We start from the raw sequence: 17,155 nt of genomic DNA on the forward strand, positions 1-17,155 counted from the left end.
TAGCCTGCACTTCTCTGTGCAGTAGTTTAAAAACATCAACAAACTCCCCCTTCCAAATGTTTTCTTTCATAGTCTGCGTGTGTAGGAAGGTGGATATCTGACTATGGTTACCCCCAAATTTTTGCCTAGTGTCTAGCTGGTTTTTCGACTTAGTTGGCCTGAGATCCTGCCATTCAGGATCTCAGCCTGGCTGTTCTCTCTTTAAAATGGACTCCATGTATCCTAGGTACATACCCAATTGGTTGGATCACCCTGTGAGCCCCTGTACCAGTGTACACTAGGTACCCAGGGCATTGGTGTATCTAAGGCCTACCAGGGGCTGAAGCATGTATTATGCCACCCCAGGCTTGGCCTAACAATTTGACACAACTGGCTGATCACTCAGCTGGGGTAAGTTGGTGTAATCACCTCTTACTTAGGTGTAGTATACCTATACCTAACCTTAAATGGGACACATGTTAACCTATAAGTCACTCCTATGGCAGGCCTTAACAATCCTGAAGGCAGAGTGCTTGGTTCCATGTGAGATGGTGCTCTGGCATGAGCTGAGCCTGTCTGCAGTGGTCGGAACAACTTTCTTCTACTGTTTCCAGATATCGTCATACCATATACTCTTAAGTGCATTATGAACCTCGCGGTTAAATGCTATCTTTGGTTTGGCTTTATCAAAACATGTCGAGTAAGGTGTCATACGAATTGGAATACTAACCCCTCGACAATTCTGGTGACGGGGTTAGCATTCCACCCTTCTAGAGGGACACGACATGTACAGTACCTGAAACCCGGGTAAAATCCGACATAGCCTCAGCTCCACAAAATGGATGCTGCCACCACAGACATAAGTCTGCCCTCCTGCTGCTGGGAGTCCTTCCAGCTTGGGAGGTGTGGACAAAGGGTTTCCTGCCAGGGGAGGTGCGTGCACCACCCCAGACAGGATTTTGTGTATTGGTCAGGTAGGGCTTGAAAGAAACCAAACATGCCTGTGGCTCACAAGGAGCCTCGGTGCATATGCCAGTTCAAACCGGTCCTGGGGCACACCAGTCCCGGGCCTGGGGCGAGCTGGACAAAGGATTGGGGGTGTAACCACCCCCCTTCCTGGTCCCACCCTTAGGGAGGGACCTAGCAGGTAGTCCGGCCCCTAGAATCCGCTTAAAGGTAGGAGCTGTGTCCTAAGACTTCAAACATCCTGGAATCAACTTGAAACTAAGAAGAAGACGGGAACTTCGACATTCTGCTGCACAGAAGACTGAAGGAAATCTCCCCTGTGGTCAGGGAGTGACCACCTTGCTAACGCAAGCACCATCCAGCGAATCAACGTCTGCTTTGCCGCCGCCTCCCGCCGGAGCCCGAGCCCAGAGACTGACAAGACCTGGACCTCCAGACCTCTCACCGCCCGATCCACAGTCCCTGAAAAGAAGAGACCCGTGGAGGCACCGAGACACGTGGAGCCAGCCATCTTGAAACGACCACGACAAGCTGACAAGTGCAACAACCGAGGCTCCCTCCAAGTTGTGCTTTGGGATCTGAGAAGCCCAACACCCGAGCAGCATCTGCACCAAAGGTGAGCCCTCCAGCATCTCCACGATCTGCGTGGGGCCCTTCTGCATTTTGCCACTCAACGCGCCTAACCGGTTGCTGGCCCGCTGGCTAGTAGCCATCTTGGCGACGAACTTTACGAAATACACCACTGGTCTGGTTGCTCCAGACTGGCCCTTGCTCCCCTCCAAAGGAGCAGTCCCTCTGACCTTGCTGGTCAGAACCATCAGCTTATTTCATCTCCTACAACAATTGCTTTTGCCAAGGCTTGTTTGCTTTGATCAAGTCGCCGACACCGCCGACAGCGAGAGCCTGCGTGGGACAGCTCGTGAACCGACTCCTGGACGTCGTTGACCTCCAGGGACCACGTGGCTGCAGAGACAAGCTACACCTTTCTTCCTGTTTGCACCCGACATTGCCTGGTACCCACCTGGTGCCACGCTGGTCACTGGCTAGTGACTGTGAACACTGTCCCCTCTGCTTACAGGTCTTCAACATCTCCGATCCACTCTTGGATCCACCGCATCTCTCCCGGACCGACCACCTGCAGCATCTTTGTCTTCAGGCTCCACGGAACAGATAGAAGAAACCCGACTCACTTCGAGGCCTATGCACCCGCTTCCTGTGGGTGAGGTAAAGCTGGCACTCCTGTGCCCAAGTGTAGTATTACATCTCTAGTGCCTGTGTTCCAAATCTTGAGTTCCTAGTCCATCCGGAAGATCCTCTTTGCAGTAACTTTGTACTTTTTACGCACCCATTGAAACCTATGGGAGCACGCGTGTGACTATTTGCCCTGCACACGCCACCCGTGGACCTCCTGGTCACTAACTGAAGTTAGCTCCTTGTAGGCCCAGCGATTCTAGAGGCCCTAGGCCTTTTCCCTTTCCTGTTCGTGGTACTTATACCACTATTTTAGTATATGGTTCGAGCGGCCACCAGGGCCTATCCATATAACGTGCAACTTCTGTGTATTCTACTGTAATCTTGTTTGACGATTTGTGCTCCTGTGCTCATAAAGAGACTAGGGGTTACTTTGAGAAATAAATACATATATATTTTGAATATATATCTGTGTGGTGTCCTTTCATTGGTATAAAAGGGGGTTGCATTTGGTAAAACAGCTGGCTTAACACGCTTCACGAGTTTAGCCTCAAAGACTGCTTAGCCTACGCTACCACTAGGGCAGCTAGTCCGAAAAGGTTGACTTACAACCACACCATAAGGGTTGCTTGGCATGGTACAAGGTGATCACTTTAACTAGTGAGCTTCATATACCAGGCCAACTTCTCACAGCGTGAGATGCGTCCTCAAAGGCATTAAAATACCCATGTAAAATAACTTTTTATTCTTAACACAGCCCTAAGTACTAGCATCTGCGCTAGAATTACCAGCTACATCCCTGCAGTGGTAGGAGTGTTATTCACTGGAGTCTTAGAGTGAGCCTCCACTCCACCTTCTCCTTGTCTGCCTGATTTACCACTGTTTGAACCACCATGTCCTTACCTGCACTCCTTTCCAGCCCGGCCACCAAACCTTTGGCCTGGTTATCCCCAATTCCTACTGAGACCAAGCTCAAAATGGATCTGTCTTCACCTCAACCTTTAGCATGCGTATTTTGACTGGGAATCTTACCTATAGGTAATGAAGGCATCTCTGCTGCTCTCCGCACCTGCATTCCTTCTCCACGGCCTGGTGTTGCGCTTGCTCTCCTTCTACGCCCTTTAAAACACCAATGCTCCTCCTGCCATTAGGGCAGTCTGCCCCATACACCTTCCTTTCCGGCACTTTAGGTACAGTGATCATCTTGTCCGCAATTTCACCTTCTTCCAAAGTGAAATCATCTCCATAATCCAACAGATCGTCCCCCATATCCAAGCCAAATTACCCCAAATCCCCCACACTTGTGCTCGGTCTTTCTCCACAACACCTTAATTCTCAACGTTGACCTTCTGACGCTGCTCCCCTAACATCAATCATCTCACTCTGGAACCTGCTTTCTCTTCGGCCTGGTGTTCAGGAGGCACCCAAGCCTCTACCGGGATCTGGAAACAATCGCTGACCTCAGATGTCAGCATTGTAGTGACCGTCTCGCAAAGGCGCCCAACCTCTGCGAGTCCTTACACCCAAAAGCCCCTTCAACCACCCAAGGCTGTCCACTCATCACGCTGCCTGTCTCCCCAGAAATCCATACTCACTGACCTGATGGGCGAAACTCACCTCTTTCCAGTCACCCAGTTGCTAGCTGTCTTAGTTGGGGTGGCTACATATTGAACACGTCATTCAAGAACTCCTCATATGGAGTGAGGATCCTTTTGTCCACGTCCCACCTCTGAACCTTATTGAGCCTAGGGCTAACCCAACTGGGTGTAATCTGTCCTTGCACCTGTGTTCCATGCACCTTCTTCTTATGCATACACTGTTCCTTCTGCTGGAAACAAGATCTTTTCCCACCAGTAGCGACCAGTGTTGTTGAGGACTGGCGGGCCGGCCGAGGGGGTGGTTTACGGGGTCACTGAGAAAATTTTAAAAATGTAAATTCTAAAAGAAACTTACCTACAGCCGACCACATTGCACGCATTCGCTCCTCCTCACAGGCTCCCAGACTCCACTGCGGACAATCCTGAGGCTGCTCGCATGTCATGAGAGCAGCCTCAGGATTGGCCTGAGCGCTCTGAATTTGCACTTCCAGGGAGACTGTGCCTGCTCTATCACCCATCAACACAGCTGGGGTTAGAGAGAGCTTAACCGCGCATGACGCATTAGCCGGCCTGAGACGGCTGGCCAAACCATCATGTGCAATGGAGGCAGTGCACTGACCCCTCCCCTTAGTGCCTGTCACCCCCCCCCCCCACCCCCAAGCTACACCCCCAAGACTCGGCAGGAAAGGAGAACTAAAACTATAATAAATATTATTGTTTATTTTCTCTTTCCTGCCGTTTTGAGGCAGGGCGATGCTCCTCCACCATAGCAGAGGAGGCGCCGCTGGTGACGACATCTCCTGAAAGAGTATCATCCCCCTGCTGCCGGTCGAATGCCACCGCAGCCACACCCAACCCAACCTACCCTGCCCTCTCCCACTCACTCGATCCTGCATAGAGGCACCTCTACGCCGCACAAGGCGTGACGCTCCATGGCGCAGACTTGACAACGGCACACTAGCCTGCAATGTACCTACCTTCTCCATGCATGAAACCTGCAGCACTACGCCCTCAGCAGGCCACCTTTCTACCACCTATGCTTTTCTGCCTGAACTCTTTTGATTTGATTGATGGAAGACAGCAAGCCAGCACTGGGGCTGCTACTACTCCCCCGCACCCCTACCCACAACAACACCCTGTTCAGATGTTTCAAGCCCACGCAGGCTTGTTGTAGAACGCCCATTGTTATGAGATCCTACCTTCCTTCATCCTGCTAAATCTTTAATGCTTCCACTGCTCCGCTAACGCCCGCCATGAACAAACCAACTGTAACCATGTATACAGTATATATAATCAAAAGCAATTCTACTCTTTGTCCTACCTATGATGACAGGCAAAACTATACCCTGCCCTGGGTGCGACAATGGCCAAAGAGGTCGCCCTCAACACCTCCCTAAATAAAATCAAACCTATACCCCTGGGTTAGATTGGTATTAAAAATCGTCCAGGGCACACAAAAAAAGTGGCCCACATTTGCATACTGCCTTTCTGCAAAACACTGTTTCGGCAAAATTTTATTCAAAAAGGGGGTTTAAAAAAAAAATGCACAGATTAGTTTACACTGGTGAAACACACCTGAAAACAAGTGAGGCCACTTCTGCTCAGGCCCACTGCCCCCGCTCAATATGCATATGTTAATGGACCGGGCCGGCGCGAGAAAGGGAGTGACACCTCTGCTGTTGATAAAAGGGAGGTAATGGACGCCCATCTGCCTCCAGAAAGGCCCCTCATGCACCCACTGGGCTGCTGGCAGTATCCGAACAACGCAGAAACCACTCAAATCGGCCCCCAGACTGCTAAAAAAAAAAGCAGCTCACAGCTGGGACTGGACACAGGCCCCTCGGGCATTGCCCGAGTGCCCACATTACCAATCCGACCCTGCTATACCCCCATCCACCTACCAGATGACCAATAATAAAAACCCTGACGTCGTTGGGAGTGCACCACACGCCCCAAAACCTTGGGGGGAGACCGGGCAAGTTCTCCTACCCCAAGCCCCCATTGTTGCATCTAGGGGGAAATGAGTTGGTGCAGCTAAAATTACTAGCGCTTATTAAGAACATGAAATGTGATCTTAAGGGGCATATCATCAAGCCCCTGAGACAAAAATTATCGCCGCTTTAGCGTACGTTTTCGGACGGAAAGTGGCGATAATTTTATCGCCTAATCAGGAAGGTCACTCTATCGCGTGAATCCTTGCATTATCGCCCTTTCCCCAATGCCCATCTTTGCATCTCTAATGAGATGCAAAGTGGGCGTTCCTGCCCTGACATTATCAATGGGCACGCTAACCTGCAGAGCAACAAGCAAAGTAGCGATAACCTCTGTTATCGCTACTTTCCTTACGCCTGCTTCAAAACTGACTTAACCATGATATCCTATGTAAGGTGGATATCATGCCTAAGTATGCCTTGCCCTATCAGCAAGCTTTCGCCAAACCATGTGCGATTTTCGCTGTATTTCCAGTGATAATCGCACAATTGGCAACTTGTGCTCTGAATTTTATCGCTTTGGAGATGAGCGTTGCTGATAGCACGCTATCTCCGCGATAAAATTCTGAGTTGGACGACGATAATTATCCTTGCACTAAGAGCGCTGAGCGATAATTATCGCATGGCCTTGATGATATGCCCCTAAAGAATTTATGGTCTGGGAACTACATTGTTTGGCCGAAACTGATTGAAAAGGGTTTTTAGCGTTTGCAAACAGTCTGATTTACCGAATCACACGGTTTGCTTAAGCTAAAACCCATTGTACATCTGGCCCGAAATTGTTATAGTTGGAATTAAGTCTAGAAAAGAAGTAGCTAAGACAGTTTATTCTCCAAATGTCCACTAGATGGCAGCAACGTTTTGATCATGCTCACCAACGGGACGCAACGTGCAATTGGCATGCTGTTCATAGAAGGCTTGCTAAATGTACAGTTTCGTGGTCTGATGAACAGTGGTCACGTTTTCGGTTTAGAACTCGGGGCACTGAGCTATAGAGCAATCAGAAGGAAGAGCATATTATATTCCAGAACACCACAGGGACGCCAAAATGCCGATATCAGTCGGGGCAGGCCAAATAGCTACCCTTACTTTTCTAATAAATATTATCATAGCTACCAACCTTTCAGATTGCTTGTGTGTGATATTTTCATATTATCAGTGTACTTAAGAGTGACATTCAACGACTACATGTACGATACTTAGAATGAAACTTTCTCGGGAGCACAATCAAGCAATGAAAACCGTGGTAACATAAATATCAGAAATTACACCCATTTGAGCAAAAAACTCTAAGATCTTAAAAATACTGCATAACGGCAGAAATGGAAAGGCACTAACCTAGTGCCCTTGTAAGCTGATCCTACTGTAAAACAAATGTGTAACCATGATATTAAACAGCAAACAAGTCTTTCAGGGGCAGTACTTTATTTAAGTTCTCTGCACATCTCTGAGTCAGGGCCAGCTGGGCGGAGTGGCGGCACCAGCCTGAGAAGAGCAGTGAGCACAGGCTCAGTCGGGCTGTGAATTTAATTATATTTTCAAGAACTAAGGGAGTTTTGGCTCAGTGCTAATAAATATTGAAATCAATAATTACTGATTCACTGTCAGCTGCGCAGAGCACTGCCCAGCCCGCCGCACACCAACCTGAGGAGAGCAGTAAGCTACAGGCTCAGTGGTTGTGAATTAAATTATACTTCCAAGAATTAAGTTCGTTCACAGCTAATAAATATTAAAATCAATATTTACTGAGTCGCTGGCGTCAGGTGAGCAGAGCGCTGCCCAGCGCGTCGCGGCACCAGCCTGAGAAGAAGAATGAGCTGCAGGCTTAGTCAGGCTATAAATGAAATTATGTTTTCAAGAACCAAGTTCAGTGCTATTTTAAATATTAAAATCAATAATTGTATTGAGTCACTGTCAACTGAGCGGAGGGAGAGCTGCCCAACCAGCTGCAGCACCAGCAAAGCAGTAAACTAAACACAGCAAGCTCAGGCTGATGCTAAAGATTAAATTATATTTTCAAGAAGATAATATATTACAGGTCAGACTGAGTGCCACCGGTCACGACAAGTCTCTGGCATCCAGTCCGGTCGCATGGCATAATGAGTGGCACCATTAACTCGTAGCACAGGCAGCACCTGCCAAACTAAAAGAAACACAACTGCCACCCACTGGTGGCCCACCTCACTAGTGACAAAAGTTCTTGTCTTGATGGACAACACATTGTTGCAGTCACGTGACCCCATGTCACCAGAATGCCGCCGCTGTGAATTCTGCAGCCAGTGAGCACCAGTGGCGGCTCCTCTGCTGTGGCGGAGGAGCAACAGCCCCCCACTGCTTTTGAGAAGTGCAAAGAAGCATAAAATAATAATAACTTCAAGTTATCATATTATGTTTATTGACGTGTTCTGCTGCTTTGCAGGCGGGCAGGTGGGCGGGGCTGCTCTGCTCTCGGAGCAGGGCAGGGGAGGAGTGGTTTGCCCACTCGTAAGTGTGCAGTGACTCTTTGGTCCGCCCTCTCGGACCACCCAAACCAGTCATGCGCACTTTCCCCTTTCTCCATGCAGGCTGTATTACAGCATGCATGGAGAAGAAGCCCAGGATCCCATTTCCTGGTTGAGTGGCCAACCAGTACACTCACAACCAATCACAACGCTGCATTGCAGGGTAGTGATTGGTCAGGGGACCCTGGGTGCCTATCAATCACAATGCTGCATGCAGCGTTGTGATTGGTAAGTGGGGCCTGGAGGTGCTTTTGTCCAGAGAAGAGCAGCAGTGAAGATGCGGGACCAGCGAGCCATGCCAGCCGCGACTGGTGAGCACACATGAGCCCCCATGCATGGCCGGCGCAACCAGACCCACACTGTGACCTGGTAGATTAATATAAACGTTTAATTCAACACTAGGGCAGCACTGCAGTAGTGCAGTTTGTCACACACGCACTGTCCGTGCTGCTTGCTAAATGAGTGCTACTTTTACAGCGGTGCTCCTGGCATTTGCACGGAGGCACTATTAATACGTGACTTTGCATTTCAGTGCGGTGATGCTGACCACCACTCTAAAATGCATAAGTCTAACCCCTGATGCGTGCATGGTACTTGACAGGGCTCAATACTGCCAAACCTCTACAAGCACTATAGAGCTCTTGATCACTGTGACAATCACAGAAAATTTTTTAACACAAGGCCCACCATTGCGAAGGAAAGAGACCTCAAACAGCAAGTTTTACATATTATCAGCCCCTCACCATCTGATGCTACCAGTCACATTGTTGTAAACACCCCTTCACCTCTCCCCCGCTTCAACACCAGAGGCGTATATATGGTGCAGCAGGTGCAGTGGCCAAGAGGCCAAAGGGACGCAATTTACCCTTATTATTACAGAACTGTACCCAATCAGCAGTCAGGGGGGCTCATTTCCTTGCACCAGGTTCTATTGCCCCTTGCAGCATCACTTCTTCACCCACCAGCATATCTCTAAGAGGAAATACCTCGCAGACTTTATCCAGCACTCCTCAACCAAATAGACAGCAACCTAGTTCCAATTCAAATACTACATCATTCAATCTATTCAATTGCATCCTCAAACATGCCTTTGACTCGCACTGTCTTCTATGCATAGCCTTACATCCACAACCTTGGACTACACCCAGCAGTAGAATTTAGATATGAAACATAAAAAATTGAAGCACTTTTGTGCAAATTGTGCAGGAACAAGACCACTGAAAACATTGAGGCATATAAACAAGCGTCTACCCTGCTGCCCTCCACCCTTGATAATGTTAAGTACTTTTATTTTCTGAACATATCAGCTCCCTTCAATCTCACCCAAAATGACTTGCATGCATGATTGCACATTCTCCTCCTTGAGAGGAACTAAAATGATGTTAAAAATGGATGGGAAGAAAATGGTTAGTATTATATATCATCATCAATTCACACATCATATCTTAATGTCAATTACATTAATACCGTTCTTATTTACAAAAAACAGAATCTTCTTTATAGAACAAATATCAATTTACCTTAAAACCAATCTCATTAAGCTCAAAGAAATATACTAAAATCAAGCATAATTTATCAGAGTAGCAAAAGTGGATATGCTCATTTTTATGTTGAAGCCACAATCCCTCAACTTTGTGAATGACCTTTGAAGCAGTTGCAACTTACTCAAAAGGGACCTTTAATAAAAACGTGAGTTATTGCAGCTTTGCGTCAGAATAGTTATGAAGTTGCTTCTAATTAGAAAGAGTAAAGTTCAGCAAGGCTGCAGTCTTGATAAATACTCCACACTGTGTTTTTTCTGCTTCAAAAAGGACAGCTAATTGTTACTTGAGGTAATTGTGGGTATGTGAAAGGCTAGACTGATTGGTTTTTCCAATGCTTGTTTTGCGTTGCCAGGGCCTGGCCCTGGAAGCCCTGGGCTCATTTACAGCACTGGAACTTACTGGCAGGTGGTTCCCCTGATCTATGTTTAAAACGTTTTATTAAAACAAAACAAACCATGGGGGAGGGGGATAGGAGGGCAGGATACATGGAATACAGTCAAAGAAAAAGGGTGCAACTCCAGAGGGTTGGCAATAGGTAGCGCGGTGGGTCAGGGGGAAAAACACAGTAAATGAAAGCTAGAAATACAAGCTGTGAAATCCCCGCACGCGTATCCGACACCCCAAATCTAAGCAATAAAACCCCCCCCCGTCAACACCTCAATAGAACCCAATCCCCCACCTCCCATCCCCCATCCTCCCAGTAACGAAACAACAACACTCCCCCCCCCCCCCCCCCCCGTCCTATGGTCCCGCATCAGAGTAATCCTAACCAGGAAGCCCCGCACCCCCCCCCCCCCCCCCTCCCCGGGGGGTCCCCGTCTCACATGTAAGCTAGTCCGCCGGGGTCACCGGCGGCGTCAGCCTGAGAAGTCTAAGATACCTCGGGCAGGTGAGCTCCCGGAATTCAGTGGACAGCAGCGCTAGAAAGGGTTGCCATAGCTCTTCAAATTGGTCTATCTCCCCCGCAACCGTAAGCGACAGCTTCTCCATCCCCAGCACATGCCAGAGCCTATGCAACCAACCGGTGATGGAGGGGACGGTGGTTGTGCGCCAGTGGATTAGAATGTTCTGAACCGCAGACCCCAGCGCGATTGCGATCTGCCTACCCCTACGGGACTTCAGTTGGTACATTAGGTCATTGGGGAGGCCCAACAGGACATACGCCGGGAGTCGCGGCAGCTCTATCCCAAAGTGCTTATCCACCTCGTCCAAGACTTCCTTCCAATAGGCGGTCAGCACTGGGCAATCCCAAAGAATGTGTGTAAAGGTACCTTCCTGCCCGCAGCTCCGCCAGCACCCCCTGTCAGTGTGTTTATGCATTTCATACAGTCTCTCCGGGGTGTAGTACCAGTATGTGGACACCTTAGTAAAGGTCTCCGTAAGGCCCGTGTGATATGCAGAGTGCCGCGCCCGATACGCAATTTTGTCCCATTCCTTGTGGCTAAGTGTCCTGCCCAGTTCCCTGTGCCAACGCTCCCTCCCCGGGTTGTAATAGTGAAACGGCGGGGGTTGTAGGTATTTATACAGATCGGTGATCAGTTTAGCGTCGGAGGTCCGAGTAGCCAACCACCTCTCATACGGTGTAATTGGACGGGCGGCGGTGGCACGCACCTGGGGCTGGAGGGCCCAATGCCGAACTTGCATGTAGCGCAATCTATCCAGCTCCGTCAGGCCGAACTCCTGGCGGAGTTGCTGAAAAGGAACCACTCCTTCTGGGCCATAGATCTGGAAGAGTGCCCTGCAGCCCGCCTGCACCCAGTGGGAGAAAACCCCCGGCTCCATCCCTGGGGAGAAGTCCGGGTTGCCCGCAATGGGCGTGAGCGGCGAAGGGAAGGTGGTAAGGCCCCGGGCCTCACAGACCGCGTCCCACACACGCAGGGGGACCCGCGTAACAAAGGAAGCGTAAAGATTAGGGGGGCGATGCGCGCGGCGCAGGAATGGAACCTCCTGTAAGGTGCGGCCCGCCACTGCCTGGTCTTGGAAGAGCCAATGTTTGTCGGACTCCCACCTGCTCCACTCCACCAGATAGCGGAGCTGTGCCGCCTGAAAGTACTTACGGAGGTCCGGAATGCCGAGACCCCCCGCTTCCGGAGCAAGCGTGGAGAGGACCCTCTTCATGCGTGGCCTGCGGCCCTGCCAGACAAAGCGGGAGATGTCAGCCTGCATTTGTCTTATCCAGCCCACCGGGGGTTGGAGCGGAAGGGCCCGGAAAAGATATAGTATCTGGGGCAGCACCGTCATCTTGACCGCCGCGATTCGCCCCAGCCAGGACAGCATGCCTTTGTTCCAGCGGCCGAGCTCGTCCTTGATCTTCCTGCTGAGGGAGGCATAATTGGCCGTAACCATCTCCGGTAACGTAGGCGCCAGCAGAATCCCCAGATACGGCACCGTGGACGAGGACCACTGCATGGGGAAGAGCCGCTGAAGATCCCTCCTGGTTTCCGCAGCCAGGGACACGTCTAATGCCATCGACTTGCTCATATTCATTTTGAAGCCGGCCACCCCCGCAAAGGCGTCCAGCTCTCGGAGGCAAGCAGGCAACGACCTCCTAGGGTTGTCCAAAGTCAGCAGGACATCGTCCGCGTAGAGACTGACGGTGTGGACGTACTGGCCCATCCGGACCCCGACAGCATCCGGATTATCACGAATCCTCTGAGCAAACGGCTCCATGTAGAGGGCAAACAAGAGCGGCGAAAGAGGGCAGCCCTGCCGCGTGCCGCGCTCGATGGCAAAGCCACCGGAGCTACACCCGTTGACCCGCACCGACGCTGAAGGATGCTTATAGCAGTTAAAGACCATGGTGCGGAACTTATCGCCGATTCCTAGTTTCTTGAGGACCAGCTCAAGATACGGCCAGTGAACTCTGTCGAAGGCCTTCTCCGCATCAACGGACAGCAACATCCGCTCCCCCGAGATCCTTGAGGCCTTCTCCAGGACATGCGTCACCCTCTTGGTGTTGTCAACCGTCTGTCTGCCGGGCACAAAACCAGCCTGGTCCGCCTCCACCAGGTCGGGGAGGTGTGGACTCAGCCTGGACGCGAGAATCCCCGTGTACAACTTGAGGTCGACATTTAAAAGCGAGATGGGTCGGTACGAGCCGCAGAGGGCCCGGTCCTTCCCAGGTTTCGGGATTACCGCGACCGTCGCCCTCAGGAGATCCGGAGGGATGGCTCCCGGTTCGGAGAAGGAGTTAAATAACCGAGTAAGGACAGGGGCCACGGCCGTGCAAAAAGTCTTGTAAAATAGCGACGTGTACCCGTCCGGGCCCGGGGCCTTGCCATGTTTCATCCGCGCGATAGCAGAAATCACTTCCTCAACATGGATGTCCCGCTCCAGGTGGTCAGCCTGAGCCGGATCCAATACCGGTAGGGTCACCGACTCCAAATAGCCGTCGGCATCCCGTGGCGAGGAGGGCTCCTCAGCATACAGCGCCTCGTAGAAGCCGCGGAAAGACTCCGCCACCTCCGCGTCCCCGGAGACAACCCCCCCGTCCGCGCCCACCAATTCTTTCACAACGCTGCGCTGTTGCGCGACCCGGAGCCGGTGGGCCAGGAGCTTGCCACATCTGTCCCCCCCAGTGTAGTAGGCATGTTTCAAGCGTAGGGCGGCGTACTCCGCCCTGTCAAGATCCAGAGCCGACAGGAGCTTCCTCGCTGCCTTCAGCTGCCTCCACACCCTCGGCGCCCCCGTACGGCGGTGGACCTGCTCAAGCTCCCGGACTTGAGCTGTCAGCTCATCCCTCTTCAGTTGCCGCTCCTTATTCTCAGCTGCAGAGATAGAGATGAATTCCCCCCGTAGGACGGCCTTCAATGCCGCCCACTGTGTCGCCTGCGAGGTGTCCGTGTTGTCATTGTGGGTGAGATAGTCCCGTATGACCTCCCCGATGCGTTGCACCACCGACCTTTTGTGTAGAAGTGTGTCCCGGAGGCGCCACACCCCCCGAGAGGGGGAGGCCGCCGACCACCGGAAAACGCCGGTGACCGGGGAGTGGTCAGACAGGGTCAGGACCCCGATGTCCGCCGCCGTGGCAGCGGCACGCATCGGTCCACTCACCAGGAGGTAGTCCAGCCGTGAGTAGGTTCGGTGTGCGTACGAGAAGTAAGAGTAGTCCCTATCCGTGGGGTGCATGGAGCGCCAGAGGTCGTGCAGATCCATTTCCGCAATCCGGGCCCTCCCAGCCTGGGACAGTTCCCCCTTCTGCGGGAAGCGCTGCGCCGATCTGTCCATCACAGAGTCAAAGACAATGTTGAGATCTCCCCCCAAGATAATGTGGCGGTCGGGGGAAGCAGTGACATCCACTAGCGCGGAATCTAGGAAGCGCTCTTGGTGATCGTTTGGGCTATAAACGGAGCCGACCGTAAATGCTATGCCTCCCAGGCGCATGCGATACGCAAGGAGCCTCCCCTTCTGTTCAGCACACTTATGCAACACCTCCCCCCGAAAGGAGCGCGCTAGGAGAATGGCTACCCCCGCCGTCTTGTTCGCTGCCGAGGAAAAGAACTGTGTAGGGAACTTCGCAGAGCGCATCCTATGGCAATCTCGGGGCAATAAGTGTGTCTCCTGCAAAAGGCAAATGTCCGCCTGCGTCCCCTCCAGCAACGACAGGATCGCTCTGCGCTTCACCGGGTTGTTCAGGCCCTGAACATTAAGGGTCACTACCTTTAGGCCCGGCATTCCTCGCAGGGGTCGGGAGCGCCATGCAATGGGCAGGGAATCAGCGGGTGGGGCGCGCGGGGCCGCAGCGCAGGACAAGCCAAAACAAAGCGGGCATAGACAACATCGGACGGGACCTTCCCAACCCCAAAACAACCCCCTCCCCCACCCAAAACACAACCCTGGCAACTAGCCACCCACAAACTCAAACACCCCATAGTCTCAGTCAAGCCCCAAAACGGGCAAGTCCGTAGAAAAGAGCAAAGTGGACGTTCAGCCACTCACCTCCAACCGCTCCCCCCAACCCCCCCGCCCCGTACCAAGCATGTAAAGAAGCTAAAGACATCTCCCCCCGGAGTGTGTGTTAGGCCGTCAAGGCCACGCTCGAGGAGCCGGTCGAGTCCCCGGCCGCCGCCCTCAGGGCGTCGGCCATGTCCGCTCTGATGGTAGGGGAGTCCGGGCGCCCCACACTGGTCGCTGAGCGCCGCCTCGTTGACCTCCGCCGGTTCCGTCTCTCCGAGGACCTCCACGACGGCGTAGCTCCCTCCTCCTCCGCCGCCGTGAGCCCCAGGACACCACAAATGTCTTGCAAGGAGCGTAGCTGGTGTAACACTCCGTTCCACCGAAAAATCAGGCGGAAGGGGTGACCCCAAGAGTACGGCGTCTCATGCTCGCGCAAAAAGTCAGTGGCAATCCTAAAGGACCTGCGTTTCTGCAGAGTGATGGCGGAGAGGTCCTGGTAAAGCGCCACCGGGCGATCCCGGAAAGTCAGGGGCTGTTTCCTGCGGGCTTCAGCCATGATGCGTTCCTTTAGTGGAAAGTCGGGCAGGAAGGCCAGAATGTCCGGTGGAGGTGCCGATGACTGGCGCTGCCGGCCAACCCTATGCGCCCTGTCAATGCTGATGGGAAAGTCCGCAGCTTCCCCCAGGATCTCTCGGAACAGGGCCCGCAGGTAGCTCCCCAGATCGGACCCCTCGTCCGCAGTCGGCACGCCACGCACTCGGATGTTGTTCCTCCGAGATCTGTTCTCAAGGTCCTCGGAGTGGGCCTGGAGCTCCACACACTGTTCCCGGAGGCGAAGAACGTCCTGCTGGAGGTGGACTATCTCCTCCGCTCGCTGTTGGCCCTCCGTCTCCACCGCTTCCACACGCTCGCCAAGGCCCTCCACCTCCCTGCGCACTTCTCGGACCTCGCTGGCCACCTCCCGCTTCAGTGTCTGGAAGTCCTCCCTGAGGGAGCTGAACAGTTCCTCCATAAAGGCCCTCGTGACGGGTGGCTCCCCTCCAGTCACATCCGCCGGAGCCCGGGAGGGCCCCGGCGAGGGCTGCGTCCTGTCCCGCAAGTGCTGGGCCCTGCCAAGCATGTCCGGCAGGGTACGATCCCCTTTCTTCGGGCCTCCTCTTCCAGACATCGCTAGCTCCGCAGTCGGGCACCGATCCAGGCGCTCCAGGGATGCTCAGCCGTCGGCTAGCACTCGACCTGGGTATCCCCCACGAGCGAAGTCGCTGCGTCACAGGTGACAAAATGGCGGCCCAGTCCGGTCACCGTCAGCCGCATGAGCTTGTGTGAGACAACCAAGGGGGCCGCCGCAGAGGGGTCTCACCAGCACATCCCTCCGGTAATCAGCCCAGCAGCAGCGAGGGTCACTTGCATCCAGCAGCCAGGACTCCGGCGAAGGCTGCCCCCCCTGCTCCTTCGGGGACAAAATGGCGGCCGGGCGGAGCAGGCCAAAACGACCAGGCCCAACGACACCACCGGAGCCCCCGAGGCACCCCACAGTAAAATAAGTTCCACCACCGGCCCCCGTCTGTCACGCACAGGGGCCCAGATGGTCCGACCCCATCAGGGGGTCCGCTGTACCTCGGCTAGGGGTTAGGGCCTCCGCAGTGCGAGGTGTCGCCGTCACCAGTCTGAGTGCCGGGGCACCCGTCCCAAGCCTTCCACACCGACGGGTCCCTTCCCGCAAGGCTCCTTCAGTCACCGTCGAACGGCGGGCCAGATCCCCTCCAGATCGCAACTTTCAGCACCAGGCCCAGCCGAGGCGCCCGGACAGCTCTCCAATGCGCTCCGCCCCTCGGGCTCGCCGTCGTCGTTCCTTGGTCTCGATCGAACTTTTTGGGGGGTTCCCCCGAGGCGATCCGAACCAAAACAGCACCAATGTGCACCCCTGATGCTCCGCCACGCTCCTCTCCCGCGCTGAGCCTCAGCGGGGGGAGAAAAGCATAAGAAAAGGGCTCTAGCCTGGCCGGGCCGGAGGAGCTACGGGAGGAAGCGTCTGCTCACCCCGCCATCTTGGCCACGCCCCCGGTTCCCCTGATCTAAACAACTTTCCATCAGCAATTTTAAAAAGAGATGTGACTTATTGGAGTAATTGCCCTTTCCCATTTAAAAATGCTTTCCTAAATGATTCGATCCCAGATTCCTGCTCAGTTCCACACCGAGTTTACATGGAGTGTGCGCTGAATGCCCCAAACAGCTGTAGATTAATTGCTGTATCAGCATATTTTATGGCAAGATTCATTTAACAGATTTATCTGACTGGGAAGAGGAGTCGAAAGTGTTAACACTTTATCAGACTGGCTTCAGAGCCAACTGTGGGATTCCAGACAAAATAATAGCCTTATCATCACTATTGACAAGCAGGTTTAATCGGACCCAAAATCTGTATGCGGGCTTCATTGATTTTAGAAGTGTTTGTGATTCTTATGGATAAAACTGCAGAATTGGGGCCT

The sequence above is a fragment of the Triturus cristatus genome, chromosome 6 (assembly GCF_964204655.1).
Source record: "Triturus cristatus chromosome 6, aTriCri1.1, whole genome shotgun sequence".
Lineage (NCBI taxonomy): Eukaryota > Metazoa > Chordata > Amphibia > Caudata > Salamandridae > Triturus > Triturus cristatus.